Source organism: Lithobates pipiens, unplaced genomic scaffold, assembly GCF_037356315.1.
Source record: "Lithobates pipiens isolate NorthernLeopardFrog02 unplaced genomic scaffold, aLitPip1_a1.2 Scaffold_8, whole genome shotgun sequence".
NCBI classification, from domain to species: domain Eukaryota; kingdom Metazoa; phylum Chordata; class Amphibia; order Anura; family Ranidae; genus Lithobates; species Lithobates pipiens.
In genome coordinates, this window is record NW_027507903.1 from 152020787 (window position 1) to 152042461 (window position 21675).

The following is a 21675-nucleotide window of genomic DNA, read 5'->3' on the forward strand; positions in this document are numbered from 1 at the left end:
ATATGTTTTCCTGTATGGTAAACTTGAGGGCAGTAGCTGTATTCTGGCAAATATATATATACCCCCACCGTTTAAAATGGAAGTTATGTACAAACTGATGGAATTTATTGGGGATAAAGAAGACATCCCAATTATCGCGATGGGAGACTTCAATGAAGTCCTAGATGTAAACTATGATAGGTTCCCCCCTAAGGTGCGGCCCGGGGACTTAGGTGAAACCAGGCTGAGCTGCTTCCTGAATGAAATAGGTTTGAAGGACCTTTGGAGAGAGAGGCACCCGAGAGTTAAACAATACTCTTGCTTGTCAGGATCGTATGGTACCCTTTCTAGGATAGATATGGTTATAGGAAATGTGGAAATGGCACAAAATATAAGGGAGATAGAATATATGCCAAGAGGGATCTCAGACCACTCTTTGGTGAGGGTCGTGTTTAACACGGGGATTAAAAAAATTCAGGGGTGTTGGAAGATTAGTCCTTTCTGGTTGGAACTCATGAAGGACGAAGTGGAAGTTAAACTAAGATTAAGAGAATTTATAAGCCTTAATGCGGGCTCGGCGCCAATGAGTGTGATCTGGGATACCCTAAAGGCGTTTATTAGGGGCATATTGATCCAACAGGTAGTAAGAATGAAGAGAAAATCCAGATTATGGGAGGAGAATATTAGGAAGGAACTCTTAGAAGCAGAGAATGCCTATGTCATGGACCCAACCCCAGAAAATCAAAAAATTTGGTTAAACAAACAACAAGGTTATAAAATAGCGATTGTAAAAAAAGAAGAGAGTAAACGAATATTTGTGAAACAGCGCTATTTTGGAGAAGGAGAGGGGGTGGGAAGATTGCTTGCACAGTTGGTTAAGACAAACTCTTCCCCTTCACTCATTTCAAGTATTAGACATTTAAAGGGGGTGACAACATGCAATGGTGAGGAGATAGTAGAAATTTTTGGAAACTACTACAGGGAGCTGTACCAGTCACAAGGCTCAGGGGAGGTAGGGGCAATGGATAGTTTCCTGGAAAATCTAGAAATGGCGACTCTTACTCGGGAGGAACGGGAAATCTTAGACGCCCCGATAACCATTAGTGAGCTACAACAGGCAGTGGCTGGGATGCCAAATCATAAGGCCCCCGGCCCGGACGGGCTCCCGGTAGAAACATATAAATATCATGGAGAACTGTTACTCCCTGAGTTGCATAAAACTTTAATAGACTCAGCGGAAGGGAGACACTTACCTGCATCAATGACAGAGGCAACGATTATAGTGATCCCCAAAACGGATAAGGACCCGCTGGAAGTAGCCTCGTACAGGCCAATATCACTACTAAATGCGGATGAAAAAATCTTAGCTAAAGTACTTTCAAATAGGTTGAATCAATTTATGACAAAGTTAGTACACCCAGATCAAACGGGGTTTATAATGGGAAGATCCACTAGCATGAACATCAGAAGAACCTTCCTAAATATGCAGATCCCAGCAGAGAATGTAGGGGCGAGGGCTATAATGTCTCTGGATGTAACAAAAGCTTTTGACAGCTTAGAGTGGAACTTTCTGTGGCGGGTGTTGGAGAAAGTAGGAATGGGCCCCATCTTTATTGGCTGGATTAAAAAGATGTACAACGCCCCTAGCGCCAGGGTAAGGGCCAATGGTAGGTATTCAGAAAAGATTGAAATGAGCAGAGGGACAAGGCAGGGTTGTCCCCTGTCCCCTCTGCTCTTTGCGTTGGCCATAGAGCCATTAGCCATAGCTATTAGGGCCAACTCTGGGATCAGGGGATTTCAAAGAAGTGGAGAGAGACAGGAAAAGATTGCTTTATACGCAGATGATGTGTTACTGTTCCTGGGAGATACTGGACCATCTCTGGAGCAGGCAGGTACCTTAGTAGAAGGTTTTGGAGATTTTTCAGGGCTGGCTATTAATTGGGCGAAATCCGAGCTGCTCCGGGTCGACCCCCCGGATGCTGCACTCCCGCTACCGGGGATAAGGGTAAGAGAGGTAGATGCGTTGAAGTACCTTGGCATATATTTGACACTGAACCCTGATCAATATATCAATAAAAATGTAATTCCCCTTCTGCATAAATTTAAGTGCAAATGCGACGTCTGGAGTAAACTTCCGCTCTCAGTAATGGGTCGTTGCAGCCTGATCAAGATGATTTGGCTGCCGCAGTTGTTGTATGTCTTGCATAATGCACCGGTATGGATATGTAAAAAATGGTTTAAGAAATTGGAGACCCTTTTTCGGGAACTTATCTGGAAGAAAGGCATGGCCCGGATACGACTCCAGACGCTGCAGATGCCAATAGATAGAGGAGGCTTGGCGGTTCCACAACCTAGGAATTACTACCTGGCTGCGCAGATGCAGCATCTGGCGGGTTACGACTCGGAGCAGGGAAGAAAGCTAAAAGGAGGGATTAGAATGATAGGAGCCCCACATGAGTTTATAGCTGAGGTCCTGGAGGCCGACTCCTTTCAGCATAACAACTCGATAACTAAAATGTTAGGTAAGGTTTGGAAAGCGGTGAAATTAAAAATGGACTTTTCAGGGCTGTTAGAATCTACACCCCTCTGGGACAACAAAAACTTACCTGAAATATTTATTATCGGTAAGATTAAATCATGGGAAAGGAAGGGTATAACTAAACTGATCCATCTCTATGATGGAGGGGTCTTAAGGACATTCTCGGATTTAATAAAAGTATATGATATACCACAACACTCATTTTTCAGCTACCTGCAGGTGAGACATGCCTTAGCAGCTCAGTTTGGGGGAAATTTGCCACCGTGGGATAAAATACCTCTACTTCAGAAGTTGCTCACCTCAGACAGGGTAAAGGGGTCCATCTCAGGAATTTACAATCAATTAGGTATGAATTCTAATCAGGAAATTGACTATCCGAACTTGAAGAGGAAATGGGAAGAGGACATAGGGGAAATATTAGATACACAGTGGAGGAGAATAATGGAATTAGGGCCAGTGACCTCGATCTCCCCCTTCCCAAAAGATCTCACAATTGATGCTGGTGCACAGGGCTTATTATACCCCTAAAAGATTACGTCAGTTTGGTAGGAGAATAGACGATAGATGCCCTAGATGTCGGGGACAGGGAGATCTTTTACACATGTTGTGGCGTTGCCCGAAGCTCTTTCGTTATTGGAGAGAAGTGTTGGCGAGTATTAATAGGATCTTTAAGTTAGAAATGGTAATGGACCCGATTTTGTGCGTATTGGGATGTAGGCAAGAGCCGAGAGAAGGGAAATACATCACGGTGGCAGTGTTAAGATGCCTGTTTCAGGCACGCAGATTGATCGCGCAAAGATGGCAAGCTGAAAGAGCCCCTACAGTAGGAGAATGGACCCAAAGTATTAATGAACTAGTCTGGAAAGAGAAGACAGTGTATGTAAGGAGAGGAAATTTTAGAGAGTGGAAGGGAATATGGACCCCATGGATAACCGAGATGGGACACCCTATAGACTAGAAGGAATAGTGGTAGCATATTGATGTTTTTGTGCACTTGGGCGTTCAGGAGGGCTTTGGAGGGTGGGGGGATGGGGGGGGGGGATCAGGATGGGTAGGGGTAGGGTGGGTAAGGGATAAATAATATAGGTAGATTGTTGATGTTTAGATATGCTCTAGGAAGGTTTGTAATTTTTGTTGGATTATTTAATAAAAAACAGTGAAAATAAGAATTATAAACCACAATGATGAGATATGGTGCTGAGATAAAAATGAGAGGCAATATGAATGAGTCTCTAGCACAGGACCTCTGACGTGGGAAAAAAAAAAAGGGTTCCCAGGGTTAGTACCCAACAACTTTGGACACTGACACCATAAATGTCCTTTAGAAAAGTTTTTTTTTGCAGGGGTAACATCCAACAAACAAAGTCTCGTATGGGAACAGAGGGCAAGGGTGAAGAAACTCAGGCACCTTGAACTGCTAGTTATCAGAAAGTCTCTAATACCACCCAGAGAGTAACCACTCGCAGCTGGATGCTTCAAAGCTGAACAAATCTCTAGCCAGAGATTATGGCAATCAGCACTTTGATTCAGAACTTGTGAAATACCTTGAGTAATTTGTAACAGACGTGAATAGGAACCTTTTCCTCAGTACCTGGAATGTTCTACTTGACAACCTAGCAACCAGGCACTTCTCGAGTTGCCAGCTTGTTGGCCCTCCTTCAAAGAGTCTTCCCCCGGTCGCTTACACGAGCTGCAGTGCCTCTCCAAGCTGAGAGCACACCGGACGCCTTGAATCCTCCCTCAGTTACTGCACCTCGGACCAGCCGGTTCCAAGACTTGGGAACAGACTGATCTTTACCCCCAGACCAGGCGGGTCTATTGGGGTTAGCCAACCGAAGCATGTTGTGGAGTGACACACGCTCCCATAATTGGGACCCCCTCGCAGGGCTTCACCGGTCCAGAATCAGAAACAGGCAGCTATGGCCTTATGAACGAGCCCGGAACACGTGACTTCAACATCTTAAGTACCCTTCCCCAGACTCCTCAGGGGGGCCAAGCGCACCCACTGATTGGCTCCCAAAGTGTCCAACCAGGCCTGGTTCTGACCCTGTCATGTGCACCTAACTGTACACATGACAAGGCAGAACTCTAACATAGCCCAGCCAAACTGATGTCAAAGTTAAACCTACATAATTAACCCTCAGAACCCCTTTACTGTTCTGAGGCAAAAACTAAATTTATACATGACAGACACCTTGTCCAAAGTGTCATCGCTACATTTAAATAAGTTAGCTTGTTTCAGGTAGGTTTGAATACGTGAATGTTTCTCTGATGGGGTGAGTGTATCTAAGGCCCCTTTGGCGTTGTAAAGGTCAGTGTAAAATTCCTTAAATGCTTTGGCAATTTGGGGGGGGGGGGGGGGGGGTGAGTGAGCTATTTCTCCTGAGGAGAATTTCACTTTAGAGATAAAAGAAGCAGATTTCTTTGCTTGAATGGATTGTGCCAACTGTTTACCCGGTTTGTCACCCCATTCATATAGTTTTTGGAAGAAAATTTGAAAGTGCCTATTAGTTTGAGAGTCTAGTAAAGTTTGTGTTGTCTATCGAGGTCTGCTATTTGCAGTATTAAGTCATTAATTTGCTGACCCTGTTCTCACTTCCTTCTAGCTCCCAACTCAGTAAGTTTACCCTTCACCGTGGCATTATGGGCCTCCCAAAGCAGAGAGGGAGCTGCATTTGTTGCCCTATTCTCTCCACAGTATTGTTTCATGGTGGTGGCTAGGGATGAGCTTTATGTTCGAGGCGAACATGAGTTCAACTCGAACATTGGCTGTTCGCCAGTTCATCAACAGGGCCAGATTAAGAACATCATGAGCCTGGTGCTGAGGATTTTGGTGGGGCCTTTTATAAACAATACATACATAAAAATGCAAACTATTTTTTGTTATAACAAATTAAATTAAAGAGAGAGAGGGAGGATGAGAGAGAGAGAAAGAGAGAGAGAAAGGGGATGAAAGAGGTGTGAGGGGTAAGGGAGGGAGGATGAGAGAGAAAGGGGGCGATGGGAGAGAGAGGATGCACATGAGCATGTGTGGGAATGACATCAACACAGCCTGGCCAAGGCAAGTGACTGAAGGCACAGAACCCAGAAGGAAGTCCGGGTGAAGATGTTAGTGCCCGGGCCCCACCGGATTGATCACAGCACAGCACTGGAGGGCTCAGTCGGACAATTTAAGTGTACCCTAATGTGCTAATATTCTGGGCATACTTGTACATTATGGCATAACCTACCCCAGGGCCTCTAAAAAGTAGTAATGTTAGAAAGTTTACTACCGCTTTAATATCACAGGTGCCTCTCATGGGGCCCCCTACTGACCCTGTGGCCCTTGGGCAGTGCCTAAGTACAAAGTTGTCAACATTTCAAAAATATTTTCAGGGACGCTTTTTTTACAATTGCTATATTTAGAGTAGCTAACATCCCCTATGTCCCTCTATACATCACAATAGTAATTACAAAATTAAATAAGTACTAATAATTATGCAGAACAAATAAGAGGACTGAGAGATTTCCTTTAGTTGAACTAACAAAAGTACCCATTCTAGAGCTGGTAACATTGAGGATATTCAGTATAATTTTAAAGAACAGTTTTTGTGGGTAAAAGGCATAGGGGAGGAGTATGGATGGTATAAAAGTGGGAAGTATGTGCAGGTGAGGGAGAGGAATGTGGAGGGTCTAAAAGTGGGCACTATGTACATGAGAGGAGTGCAGAGGGTATGGCAGAAGGCACTATGTACAGCAGAGGAGTGTAGAGGGTATGACAGCGGGCACTATGTATAAGAGAAGAGTGTGGAGGGTATGACAGTGAGCAATATGTACAGGAGTGCGGAAGGTATGACAGTGGGCACTATGTACAGGAGAGAAGTGTGGAGAGTAGGACAGTAAGCAGTATATACAGGAAAGGAGTGTGGAGGGTATGACAGTGGGCACTATGCATAGGAGAAAAGTGTGGAGGGTATGACAGTGGGCACTATGTATAGGCGAGAAGTGTGGAGGGTATGACACTGGGCACTATGTATAGGAGAGGAGTATGGAGGGTATGACAGTGAGTAGTATGTACAGGAGAGGAGCGTGGAGGGTATGACAGTGGGCACTATGTATAGGAGAGAATTGTTGGAGGTATGATAGTGGGCACTATGTATAGGAGAGGAGTGTGGAGGGTATGACAGTGAGTAGTATGTACAGGAGAGGAGTGTGGAGGGTATGATGGTGGACACTATGTATAGGAGAGGAGTGTGGAGGGTACGACAGTGGGCACTATGTACAGGAGAGAAGTGTATGACAGCGGGCACTATGTACAGGAGAGGGGTGTGTAGGATATGACAGCGGGTGTTATGTATAGGAGAGAAGTGTGGAGGGTATGACAGTGGGCACTATGTATAGGAGAGAAGTGTGGAGAGTATGACAGTGAGCAGTATGTACAGGAGAGAAGTGTGGAGAGTATGAAAGTGGGCACTATGTATAGGAGAGAAGTGTGGAGAGTATGACAGTAGGCACTATGTATAGGAGAGGAGGATGAAGTAATCTGGGAAGGAAAAATGTAAAGGTTTGTGGAAGGATGTTTAGGGACTGCGTATTGGTTAAGCGGGCCATACATGGATTGAAATTACACCAATTAAGCAGAGACCAGCCATAGTCGATATATGTACGGGCTAGCTGGTTTTACACAAGTCAACCTATTAACTGACTTGAGTACAACCAGCCTGTCAGGTTTTCCCCAAAACAATCAGTGCTGCCAGCTATAGTTAGCAACACTAATCATTGTATTCACTGGCAGAACACAATAACACTGCGGGAGTGATTGCCCCATTCACAGGTCAGCAGGTGAGAGGGTGTGTGGAGACAGGCTGGGGAGAGAGAATAGTCAGTCCCTGGGTAGGCACTGGTTAGTATCAGAGCCAGATACACACAGGTTACATATGCCATGATCGTTTGAGCGAGAGCAATAATTCTAGCACTAGATCTCCTCTGTAACTCTAAACATGTAGCCTGTAAAAAAATGTAAAGCATGGCTTAGTACACAACAAAGAATCGTGCTAACTTTAGTGCTATTTTTTATGAATGAAACAGTTTCTTAAAAAAAAAAAAAAAGTTTGAAAAATTGCTGCGCAAATGTAACGTATCGTGTAACATAAAAAGTTGCAAAGAATACCATTTTATTCCATAGGGTGTCAACAATATATAATGCTTGAGGGTTCTGAGTAATTTTCTAGCATAAAAAAAATGATGATTTTTACATGTAGGAGAGAAGTCTCAGAATGGGCCTGGGTGGCAAGGGGTTAATTATCATAAGTAATATACATATAACTATTATAAGCACTGTGAGGTCATCCTCTCAGTCTGCTGCAAAGTGTTCCAGCTTGTGTTTAAACTGACCGATCTGTATGTAGCTTCTGACAGGCTGCGCAAGGAGCCCTGTATCTCCGGGACCATAGATGATAGCAGCCCCATATTTTAACCAGTGCTGGAGTTGGTCTTTAGCTACCTACCCCCCAAATGTGGGGTCTCTGTGACTCCTGATCGCCGAGCTACAATCCTCAAAGTTGATCTATTTTTTTTTTGGGGGTAAATGGGCCTATCTTGAGAAAGGGGCCTGGAGCTGCAGCTCCAATAGCCCCTATGTTAATCCGGCCCTGTTCATCAAACAGCAAACAATTTTGGGTGTTCGCTGCAAATTCAAAAGCTGTGGAATACCCTTTAAAAGTCTATGGGAGAAATCAAAAGGGCTAATTTTAAAAGGCTTATATGAATGGTATTGTCATAAAAAGTGTTTGGGGACCTGGGTCCTGCCCCAGGAAACATGTATCAATGCAAAAAAAGTTTTAAAAAACTGAAGTTTTTTTCAGGAGCAGTGATTTTAATGCTTAAAGTAAAACAATAAAAGTGTAATATTCCTTTAAATTTCGTACCTGGGGGGTGTCTATATTATGCCTGCAAAGGGGCACATGTTTCCAGTGTTTAGAAAAGTCTGACAGCAAAATTAAATTTTTAAAGGAAAAAAGTAATTTAAAACTACTCGCAGCTATAATGAATTGTTGGTCTGACACACATAACAGTTCATTGATAAAAATGGCAATGGAATTTTCCCACAGGGGAACCCCAAACCAAAATTAAAACAAAAAAAAATGTGTGAGGGTCCCCCTAAATAACATACCAGGCCCTACAGGTCTGGTATGGATATTAAGGTGAACCCCGTACCATTTAAAAAAAAAAGGCGTGGGGTCCCCCCAAAAATCCATACCAGACCCTTATCCGAGCATGCAACCTGCCAGGCTGCAGGAAAAGAGGGGGACAAGAGAGCACCCCCCTCCTGAACCATACCAGTCCACATGCCCTCAACATTGGGAGGGTGCTTTGGGGTAGCGAGCCACCCCAAACCACCTTGTCCCCATGATGATGGGGAGAAGGGCCTCATCCCCACAACCCTTGCCCGGTGGTTGTGGGGGTCTGTGGGTGGGTGGCTTATCAGAATATGGAAGCCCCCTTTAAAAAGGAGACCCCCAGATCTCGGCCCTCCAAGTGAATTGGTAATGGGGTACAAATGTACCCCTACCATTTCACAAAAAAAGTGTCAAAAGGGTTAAAAAACACAAGAGACGGATTTTGACAAGTCCTTTATTAACTTTTTCATCTTCCCACTTCTTCCATCTTCTTTCTTCTTGTCTTCCTTTGGGGGTTCTTCTTCCTTCATCTTCTGCTTCATCTTCTGCTTCATCCGCTCTTCTCGTCCCGTATCTTTCTCCGGCTTCTTCTCCACTCCGTCCGCACGATCCGCCTCATTGGGAGTCTTCCGCCATGTGACACTTCTGTTCTTCTGACATTTTTTATATAACCGATGTCGGGGCCATAGGAAAGTCCCCATTCGTCAGAGGGGGCGGGGTCACCGGAGACACAAGTGTCAGAAGAACAGAAGCGTAACATGGCAGAAGACTCCCACAGAGGCGGATCGTACGGACGGAGCGGAGAAGAAGCCGGAGCAAGATGCGTGACGAGAAGAGCGGAAGAAGAAGATGGAGAAGAAGAAGATGAAGGAAGAAAAACACTGAAGGAAGACCAGAAGAAAGAAGATGGAATAAGAAGCGGAAAGAAGAAGAAATTAATAAAGGACTTGTCAAAACCCATCTCTTGTGTTTTTTAACTCTTTTGACACTGTTTTTGTGAAATGGTAAGGGTACATTTGTACCCCATTACCAATTCACACATGGGGTCCCCCTAAATTCCATACCAGGCCCTTCAGGTCTGGTATGGATATTAAGAGGAACCCAGCGCCAATTCTTTTTTTTTAAATGGCGTGGGGGTCCCCCTCAAAATCCATACCTGACCCTTCAATTTAAACATAAAGTATAAACCTCTGGCATTGGATAAGCTATGCAGATAACCAAACAAAAAAAAAGATAAAGTCAATATATGGAATAAGGACTGGGTGTCTGCAATCCATGGATAGTGGGACAATTGCATGTAAGCCTTGGTATCATTGTGTTGGAAATAACAAAGTAACAGAACAATTACCAGTTACTGCCTTTCCCTAAATGCAGAACATGTATGTTAAGTGAGTTATGCGGGATATCTCACTCATTTTTTTTTGAGAGGAGCCGGGGGTGTTGGTACGCTTCTTTTTTAGAGGAGTGCTTTTCCAAGCAGGATCCAGTGGAATAGAGAAATCTCAAAGCATGTCTTGCCATCCAGGGAGATCGACCGGGGGATTCCAATTTCACGGAAGAAGGTCAGGAGATCTTCCAGGAACCTCAAGGTGGAGGAGCAATGAGGCAGGCAGGGAAACCCCATCCAGTAGCATTTTAAGGGGCTCTGCGATGCTCAAGTGTCTTTGGAGAGATCCGGGAATCTCTCGTTCTTTTCTTCAAAGTAATGTCGGCGACACACAACATCCCTGGGCAAATCTGTGGCTAAGTTGCGTGGACGCAGTGCCCTGTGGACTCGGTCAAAGCGCACTGTCAGTGACCGATTTTCCTAGAATAGTGTTTAGGATGCCACGAATCATGGGTTCAAGATCCGAGTCTTTAGTTGCTTCAGGTAATCCACAAATGCACAGATTATTCCTGTGATTTCTGTTTTCTAAATCCTCTAATTTATAGAGAGAGGAGCGGTGAGTTAATGCAAGTCTTTTCACAATAATCTGCAGCTCCTTAATGGTGGCAGCTTGTGAGTCCTGTCATCTCTCAGTTTTCTCCACTCTCTCTAGCAGATGTGACATGTCAGAGCATATTGCTGCTATGTCCTTCTTTAGTGATTTCTCAAGGCTTTGGAACATCCCAGCCATCTCCCTTTTTAGCCTGCTTACCAGCGACATCTCAGAGCCAGCGGGAGAGCCGGGGTCCTCCATGAGCTCCGATCCGTAGGAGGATGCAGGAGAACTCTCACGCCGGGACACTGTGTGCTCAGAGCGGAATCCACAGGCTCTGGCTTGTGAAGGCCATGTGCCAGGACTGTGCTGCTCTATGGCTAGGAACCTCTTGATGGAGTCCGAGGAGAAGATTGAGATTGTGGGTCCTCTCCCTGTCCCTTTGCCCATGGTATTTTGGGATCTAGCAGCTTTTGCAGGCATTGCCAGAGGTAGTTAGGCCTAGGCTAGGACAGAGGTCTGCTCAGACACGTCCGACCAGTGTCATGAGGAAACCACGCCCCATGATCACATAGTTATACAGTTACATAGTAGGCAAGATTGAGAAAAAGACACAAGTCCATCAAGTCCAATATATGTGTGTGATTTTATGTCAGTATTACATTGTATATCCCTATATGTTGTGGTCATTTAGGTACTTATCTAATAGTTTTTTGAAATTATTGATGCTCCCCGCTGAAACCACTGCTTGTGGAAGAGAATTCCACACCCTAGTAGCTCTTACAGTAAAGAACGCTCTACGCAATTTAAGATTAAACCACTTTTCTTCTAATTTTAAGGAATGGTCAGGTGTCTTGTAAAATTTTGCAGAAAAGCTTTATGCCTATTGTGGGGTCGCTAGTACAGTATTTGTACATTAAAATCATATCCTCTCTCAAGCATCTCTCCAGAGAGAACAAGTTCAGTGCTCTTAACCTTTCCTCATAACCAAGGTCCTCCAGACCCTTTATTAGCTTTGTTGTCCTTCTCTAGACTCTCTCCAGTTCCAGCACATCCTTCCTGAGGCTTGGTGCCCAGAACTGTACAGCATATCCCAGGTGCAGTCAGACCAGAGTCTTGTAGAGTGGGAGAATTATCATTTTATCTCAGAGTAAATTCCCTTTTTAATGCATTCCAATATTCTGTTGGCTTTGCTTGCAGCAGCTTGGCATTGCATGCCATTGCTGAGCCTGTCATCTACTAGGACCCCAGGTCCTTTTCCATCCTAGATTCTCCCCCTAGTGAGTAGATTGCATTCATATTTTTGCCACGCAAATGCATTATTTTAAATTTTTCTACATTAAACCTCATTTACCATGTAGTTGCCCACCCTATTAATTTGTTCAGATCTTCTTGCAAGGTTTCCACATCCTGTGGAGCAGTTATTGCTCTGCTTAGCTTAGTATTGTCTGCAGATACTGAGACTGAGCTATTCATCCCATCTTCCAGATCGCTTATGAATAAATTAAATAGTATAGGTTCCAGGACAGAGCCCTGGGGGACCCCATTTTCCACCGCAAACCATTCTGGGTACTCCCCGCATCAGATGCGAGTCTCCAGGGTTGGGGTGCTCATTGCCAGGGATTGCATGCTCAGGGGAAAGGGCCTCATCAGGTTCCTTGTTCATCAAACCTACTGGAACACGGAGCAGCAAGGGAAGCTCTAAAGGGTCAAGCTACTGATGGACAACAAGACAGCAGTTTCTATTAACCCCCCTGATGGTATTCCCGAGTCTGGCTTGGGGTGAAAATTTAGTACCATTAGTGGTAACCCCGAACCAGACTCGGGACCCCATCGCTGGATCCAGGAAGAGCTTACTTACCTTGTCCCCTGGATCCAGTGATGCCCCCCCCCCGTACGAGTGAGCCGTCCTCTGCTTGATCTATCACATCGCCGGCTCCCTTCCCTGCGAGCGTTGCGACGCACGGGGACGGAGAGTGGTGCCAAATTCAAAAAGTGAAACACACATATTACATACAGTATAATGTAATCTTACAGATTACATTGCTGTATGTAATTATTTCACATCCCCATTTGTCCCTAGTGGTCTGTCCAGTGCTGTGCATGTAGTTTTATATTATAAAAACTGTTCTTTATGCCTGGAAACTGGAGATTGTCCATAGCAACCAAAACTGTCCCTTTACACCAAAAATAGTTTTAGACCAGCTAGAAAACAGCGATAATAAATTGGAATCACTCGGAGAATTGAGCGAGAGCGATTTGTGGGGAGATCCATCATCAAATACTGAAAAGTAATGACAGTGACAAATCTGCAACTGAGCAAATTTCTGTGTTTTTGATTTGATTACATTATTGAATATTTTCTTTTATTATATTATTATTTGGTATAATTATTTATAGTTATTTATTATATTATAATGTATGATTTCATTTTTCAAACTTTATCATACCCGGGATGTTTACTAGACTCTGATTTGGATTTACAGGCCTACAATATAATTACAGGCCTGCAATATAAAACGTAACATTTTCATGCAAAATAATTGTACCGCTTTCAGCACCTAAAATCTGAAATAATCATACCGCCAGGGAGGTTAAAGTACATTTAATTGTATATCTCATCTGTTATTAATTGTCCACAGCTAATAAGAGAATATATGGTATCTCTCCTTCATTTAGATTAGTCCAAGCATCCTTTAGGAACACATGTCAAAATTTTGAATTTACATAGCACATTGTCTTTCAAATTGCACAATACAGTATAGCAATACATATAAGGACATACATGTACATAGGTTAATATTTCTCTATATAAACCCAAATTAACTGGCAACGTTATTAGGTATATTCTAGAGGGTGCATTAGCTAGACTGGATTTAGTGGGGAAATGTGCTCTCCCATTCATAGAAAGGGCTTGTAACTAAAAGCATCATTCAGACCTAGGTACTTCAATGCAGACAGGTTATGAATCCAGTGAGCTTCTTGCTGCAGAAGTATCTTGTCATTGTTTCCCCCTCTTTCATTTAGTGGGATATATTCTAAAGCAAAAAAAATGCATTTTAGAACAATCAAATCCGTGAAACAGGCCTATGTGTCTGCTAATAGGTGTCTCCATTTTTTTCTTGGACACTAGGGACACATGGTCAGGGATCCAAAGATAAAATCGTCTCTTGGTTTTTCCTACATAATAGGCCCCATAATAGCATAGAATAATATACACCACTCCCACTGATTGACAGTAAGACAGAAATTTAGGTCTAAAAATCCATCCATCAGGGAGAGTGATCTGCTCAGCTTTGAAAATGTATCTACATTTGCTACAGGGATAGGTTCCTTTTAATCTATTTTTGATTCCTACTTTGGGAGTATAATGACTATGAACCAGATTATCTTTTAATGATTTTGATCTTCTGAATGTTATTTCTGGATAGGTTTTTAGGAGTTTTGATATGGTGCCGTCAGGCATTAACAGATACCAATATGTTTGCATAATCTGACGGACCTGTTTGTGTTGACCCGAAAAGCGGGTGATCATTCTTACCCCTGCATCTGCCTTCTGTGTTTTTTTTTTTACCATGGGTAAGTGATACCCTATCATGAGTTTTGGTTCTATTGTAGGCTTAATTTAGACATGTTTTGCTATAGCCTCTTTGGTAGAGGCGTAAATGGAGTGCTTTAGTCTCCTCAAAATCGATGTCCTTACTACAATTCCTCCTTATTCTAAGATATGAGGGATGCTTGCCACTGGAGATGCGGGGTGGGAACTGCTAGCATGTAAAATTGAATTCAATGCAGAGGGTTTATGAAACAGGGACCTGTTGGATCTCAACATCCAAAAAATTCAGTTTGTACTGGTGGTATTCGATAGTGAATTTGAGATTATATTGGTTGTGTTTTAAAACGTTAAAAAAAAAGAAACTCATCTTGTGTGCCTGTCCAGATGAGGAAAATGCTGTCGATATAACAACGCCACATCTATTCAGAGTGGTAAGTCACTTGAACCTGCTTCCAACCTGGCATATACCTCTGTGATCCCAAAACCGGGGAAAGATCCCATTGATGTTGGGAATTATAGACCTATCTCATTGATTAATAATGATTTAAAAATGATGTCCAAGACACTGGCAAACCACCTATCTTCCTTTATTGGAGTATATGCCCACAAGGAATAGGTGGGATTTATGCCAGGTAGACAGGACCCAGACCAGATAAGGAGGGCAATTGATGTGATTTCTCTTATGAAATCTTGCTAGGATGGGTGTCCCCCCAGGAAGGTTATTTACTATCAATAGATCTCCAAAAAGCATTTGACACAATATCTAGGCCTTACCCTTTTTCTAGTCTAGAAAGATGGAGCTTTAGCCCAAACTTCATGAGAGTTCTGGAGGTCTTCCACTCAAACCCCACAGCTCAAATTCAGATGAAAGGTTTCTATTCAGAACCCTTCCCTATTGCCAGAGGTATGAGACAGGGGTGTCCCTGCTCCCTGTTGATTTTTACGATCGCAATAGAAACACTCGCTATCGCAATTATGCATCACCCTGATGTACATGGAGTTCGCTGTGGTCCCCTTACTCACAAGTGCGCTCTCTTTGCTGATGACATACACCTCTTCGTAACTTCTCCCCTTATCTCCACCCCCAATATTTTCAAATTGCTAAGAGACTTTGGCCTAGTCTCAGGCCTCCAATTTAATATGGGCAAGTCCATATCCCTTAACATATCGACCTCCCTACCCTTAGTAGAACACCTCCAGGACCATTTCTCCTTTTCATAGAATCATTCATCTATTCCATATTTAGGAATCAGCTTGGCTGCCGCTATTGACAATCTCTACAAGATAACTTATCCCCCATCTAAAAAAAAATTAGAGGTTGATCTGTCACAGTGGTCTCTTCTTGGGCTCCCTTAGCTGGGGAGAGTCAACGTGATCAAGATGACCCTACTTCCCTGTATCCTTTATCTATTTCACTCACTCCCTCTTCCCATAGTTAAATCTCACTTAACTAAATTACATTTCTTAATTATCCATTTTGTCTGGGGAAAATCAGGACACCGCTTCTCTAGGTCAGGCCTCTACAGAACCCGTTGTCAAGGAAGGTTGGGTCTTTCAAATTTATGGTGGTACACCCAGGCAGCACAGCTGTCTCAGATATCAATTATTTACTCAAGAGGAGTCTAACAACATCTTAGATTATCTTCTGTGGTGCTCTCCATAATCCCGCCCCCCATATTATCTCTTACCCAGTCGCACTAAATAGCTTTGTGCAATGTTTTGCACAAGTCTCCTACAATTAGTTAGGAATTATGCCCTCTGACACAAATCTTTCACAACCCCTCTTTCCCCCAGGGTTATATATTAGAGCCTTCAAATGGTGGCTAAATAAAGGCCTCTTCAGAATCTGACATTTCTTCAATTCCAACTGCCCGTTAACTTTTAGCTTTTGTGTTAGTAAATTGGAGATGCCACCTTCTAGGAGAAACCGGTTCTCCCAAACTTTGCACTAAATCCCTTACTCTCTTACAGTCAAATTGGGCCAATAAATCAGAATCTCCTAAATTCACTACTTATGAACAATGTTGTTCTAAAATCTTGAACCAGAGAGGAGGTATTTCCATAATCTATGCTGCTCTAGCTGACTGATACCTACCATTTATGCTTTCAAGGCTGTATAAATATGGGTTCCTTTCTGGAACAGGATATTTCATCTAATTCTCAAAATAACAGCAATTGTGCTCCCTCGGGTAGCCCTCAACCAGCGGGTAGATAAAGTTCCTAAATGTTCTCAAGCACTGATCTTTTTTATCCTATTAGGAGCCAAAATTTTTGTAGCTTATGCGTGGAAACGCCCCTTCTGTCTCCTTCCCTTGGTCAAATGTAAAATTTCCTGGATAATGGCACAATAAAAAAAATGAGTATTTTCCTTAATAACAGGGAGAAATTTGACTTGATTTGGTGACCATGGTCCCGATATATGAAGTTCCCCCTCACTCCTTTATGTTCTTTCTTATTTATCTATTTTCTGACATATTTTCCTTCTCTCTCTCTGTTATTCTTTACCGATTGCACATCTATGTTTACTCTTGTACCTATTTTCTTATTATTACTTTAATAGGCAATGGAAATGGTCTTATCTGATTGTTTGTAAATTTTCTATATTCTGAAAAACCTTGATAAAAAAACATTGAAAATAAAAAAATATATATTTCCAGCTGTTTATTTTTGTGTTGTAAAAACAGTATGAGGATCCCCAAATTTAACCGACTAGACGTTTCGCGAACACGAACTGCGAACGCAGCCAAAAGTTTGCGAACAAAGTTTGAGGTGGGCCCCATTGACTTTAATGGCAGGCGAACCTTAAAAACCTACAGGTCATATTTTCAGCCACAAAATACTTACTAGATGTGCACACATAGTCCTACCACATGGACACTGACATAACAAAAGTATTAAGTGAATCTGGGATCGACAACGACAAGCATTCTTTTTTTATTTGTGAAATTTTGACCATTCAGGAGTGCATGAAGGCCATGGAGGAGAGGAAAGGTCAGGGCAGGCTATGAAGATGGTGCAGGAGATGATCACCTGAACCGTGATAGAGAGCGCTGACACCAGCACCGTGATAGAGAGCACTGACACCAGCACCGAGATAGAGAGCACTGACACCACACCAGCACCATGATAGAGAGCACTGAGACCACACCAGCACCGTGATAGAGAGCACTGACACCAGCAACATGATAGAGAGCACTGACACCAGCACCGTGATAGAGAGCACTGACACCAGCACCGAGATAGAGAGCACTGACACCAGCACCGAGATAGAGAGCACTGACACCAGCACCGTGATAGAGAGCACTAACACCAGCACCGAGTTAGAGAGCACTGACACCACACCAGCACCATGATAGAGAGCACTGACATCAGCACCGAGATAGAGAGCATTGACACCAGCACCAAGTTAGAGAGCACTGATACCACACCAGCACCGTGATAGAGAGCACTGACACCAGCACTGAGATAGAGAGCACTGACACCAGCACCGAGTTAGAGAGCACTGACACCACACCAGCACCAAAATAGAGAGCACTGACACCAGCACCGAGATAGAGAGCACTGACACCACACCAGCACCGTGATAGAGAGCACTGACACCAGCACCGTGATAGAGAGCACTGACACCAGCACCGTGATAGATAGCACTGAGACCACACCAGCACCGAGATAAAGAGCACTGAGACCACACCAGCACCGAGATAGAGAGCACTGAGACCACAACACCAGCACTGAGATCGAGAGCACTGACACCACACCAGCACCGAGATAGAGAGAGCACTGACAGCATCACTGATACCAGCAACTCGCTGCAGGACCCAAAAATATGACACCGCTCAACCTCTTCAAACAGGAGGGTATGGGCATATAGTACGGCGTGCTTTTTTTGTACAAGGAAGTGAGCCAAAGGCCACGTACACACGGGCGGACTGTATGGCCTACTTAGTCCGTCATACAATCCGACGGACAGTCCGTCATACTTTCGAATGAACGGACTTGACCACACACGGATGCACAAACAGTCCGTCGAAAGCTTGCGCAATGACATGTACAGCACGTACGACGGGACTAGAAATAGGAAGTCCAATACACAGCAATGCACCCTTCCGCCGTGTAAATCCTTTCTGAGCATGAGCCATTCTTAGTCCGTCGAACTAGCCTACTCACGAGCGGATTGTCCGCTGAAACCAAAGTATGACGGACAGAATTTCCAAAAATCCGAAATACTTAGTACGCCAGACTGCACGCTGAAAAAGTCCGCTGAAGCCCACACACGAGCGGACTGTCCGCTGAAATGTGTTTCGACGGACTAAGTAGGCCATACAGTCCGCCTGTGTGTACGCGGCCATAGGTATAAAAAAGGTCAGTGTGCTCGATTAAATAAATTGTTTATAGAGTTATGCATATACATGGTCCACTGATCACATGTGTTGAATTACTCTGAGATCCATGCCTCATTCATTTTTATAAATGTCAGGTAGTCAACACTGTCGTGAGCTAGGCGAGTGCGCTTATCGGTCACGATCCCCCCTGCTGCACTGAACGTCCTTTCGGACAGGACACTGGACAAGGGGGAAGCCAACAGTTCCTGTACAATATAATGTACACCTATAACAGTCCTTAAAAGGACCTTTGTGGACCTAGTAGCTAGTGATTTGCAGACTGTCCCTTAGTCACTACACTGATAAAAGACAACTGCAGAATCGGGCAGCAATCAGCAGCACAGCAGTCAGCAGCAGTGCACCACAACCCTATATAGTGTACACCTATCCCAGTTCTTAAAAGGACCTTTGTGGACCTAGTAGCTAGTGATTTTAAGACTTTCCCTCAGTCCCTACACTGATAAAAGACAGCTGCAGAATCGGGCAGCAATCAGCAGCACAGCAGTCAGCAGCAGCGCACAACAAACCCTATATATTGTACACCTATACCAGTCCTTAAAAGGACCTTTGTGGACCTAGTAGCTAGTGATTTGCAGACTGTCCCTCAGTCCCTACACTGATAAAAGACAGCTGCAGAATCGGGCAGCAGTCAAGTATAATATTCTTTCTATATTTGAAAGAAAGTAGATTATACGTGTACAACCCTATATACTGTAAACCTATACCAGTCCTTAAAAGGACCTTTGTGGACCTAGTAGCTAGTGATTTGCAGACTGTCCCTCAGTCCCTACGCTGATAAAAGACAGCTGCAGAATCGGGCAGCAATCAGCAGCACAGCAGTGCACCACAACCCTATATATTGTACACCTATACCAGACCTTAAAAGGACCTTTGTGGACCTAGTAGCTAGTGATTTGCAAACTGTCCCTCAGTCCCAGCAGTGAACTCAGCAATCACCAGCACCCTATATACTGTACACTTATACCAGTCCTTAAAAGGACCTTTGTGGACCAAATAGTAATAGCTAGTGATTAAACTGACTGTCCCTGCTCCACACAGCGTCCTGTCCCTACACTGACAAAAGACAGCTGCAGAATCAGTCAGCAGTGCACTCAGCAATCACCAGCACAGCAGTGCACCAGAACCCTATATACTGTACACCTATACCAGTCCTTAAAAGGACTTTTGTGGACCTAATAGCTATTGATTTGTGTCACTACAGTCTCTCCCTGCTCCACACAGCGTCCTGTCCCTACACTGACATAAGACAGAATGTAAAATGGCCATCAGATCAGGTCTATTTATAAGGTAGGGGGAATGTCCAATTGTCCATGTGCTGAAATGTCTCAATTGGCTGTCCTGTACCCCGTGATAGATGTGTCATCATGGGTCAAAGTACATTCACAATGTAAATGCATATGTCCACCAGGCGAACAGCGCCAGAAGTCCGCCGGTTTGGCGAATCGCGAACACACAAACTTTGCTGCGAACCAACTGCCGGGAAAACCGCAAGGCCATCTCTAATGTTCATATTTGGACAATGACACCCCCTATGTTACCCTACTCTTTTGTTTACCTTCAGCTGTGGGCCAGGAGCTTTGGTGATTTACAAGCTGTTCATTGGGAAGTGACATGTTGGTGTGGTTTTTTTTTTTTGGTTGGTCAGCGGACATCAATTATTGTGATTTACATGTGTTTACATCACTTGACATTATGATTGATGATGGATTTGCATCATGGGCCTTTTTTGTATATATATATTTTTAAATATTTGGTATGTTCATTTAAATTTTTTGTGAAGGAGTAACCATGGGTACTAAGCTAGGCTGCATGCTTGGATAAGGTTGTAGTAAGGATTTTGGGGGGACTCCATGTTTCTTTTCTTGTTTTTTGCATAGGTTTCCATCTTAAAACCAGATAAGACCCAAAATATTTGGTATAGATTTTGAGGGGTAAATCACACTGTTTTTTTATGTTTTTTTTTTTCTTTTTTCCTGGTCCTGTCTTAAAATCCTTACCAGAACCCTATTTATAATAAATGTCGTGTATGAATTTTGGCTGTCCCCAAGTTAAAAAAAAAAATAACAAGATATTTGGGGGGCACACCCTGAAAAAAAGATGGTGCTGCCATAAGACCATACAACCGAACAAAAATATTACAGCGCACACATGCAAAACTGACATTTAGGCTTTTTTTTTTTTTAAAACACCTAGACATTTTCAAAAAAACATTATCAAAAAATATGGGGATTTGGTCACACCATATTGCTATATGGTGCTTAAGCCCACTTACTGTGACAAAGTACCCCATAATTAGTGGGTCCTACACTATCCATAGATTGGGAGATCCTGCTTCTCTGAACCATGGGAGCTATACTCCTCTATATGGGAGAACATGAGGTCTCCACCCATGACACAGGTGGTCACTAATGAGAGGTACTTACTGAGGGAGTGGGGTTATCCCCACTCCCCATATTTTTTGATAATGTTTTTTGAAAATGTCTGGGTTTTAAAAAAAAAAAGCCTTGCTGGAGGTAAATGTCAGTTTTGCATGTGTGCGCTGTAATATTTTTGTTCTGTTGTATGGTCTTATGGCAGCACCATCTTTATGCATTTTTCAGGGTGTGCCCCCCAAATATCTTGTTTGTCTATTGTATGGATTGTTACCAAATCCTTTTGGGTCTGGAGCACCCCACTCCCTCAGTAAGTACCTCTCATTAGTGACCACCTGAGTCATGGGTGGAGACCTCGTGTTCTCCCATATAGAGGAGAATAGCTCCCATGGTTCAGAGAAGCAGGATCTTCCGATCTATGGATAGTGTAGGACCCACCAATTATGGGGTACTTTGTCGCAGTAAGTGGGCTTAAAGTGGAAGGCCGGTTTAAAAAAATATATAAAAAAATTAAAAGTCAGCAGCTGCAAACACTGTAGCTGCTGACTTTTAATAAGCACACTTACCTGTCCAGGGCGCCCACGATGACGGCTGCCCGAGGCTGACCCGTCCCTCGGCTCTCGGGTACCAGTGCTGCCATTTTGGCTAAGGGAAACAGGCAGGGGAGCCTTGCGGCTTCACTGCCCGTTTCCTACTGCACATGCGTGAGTCGCGCAGCGCTTTGTGAATGGGGCGCGCTGTGTTCTGGG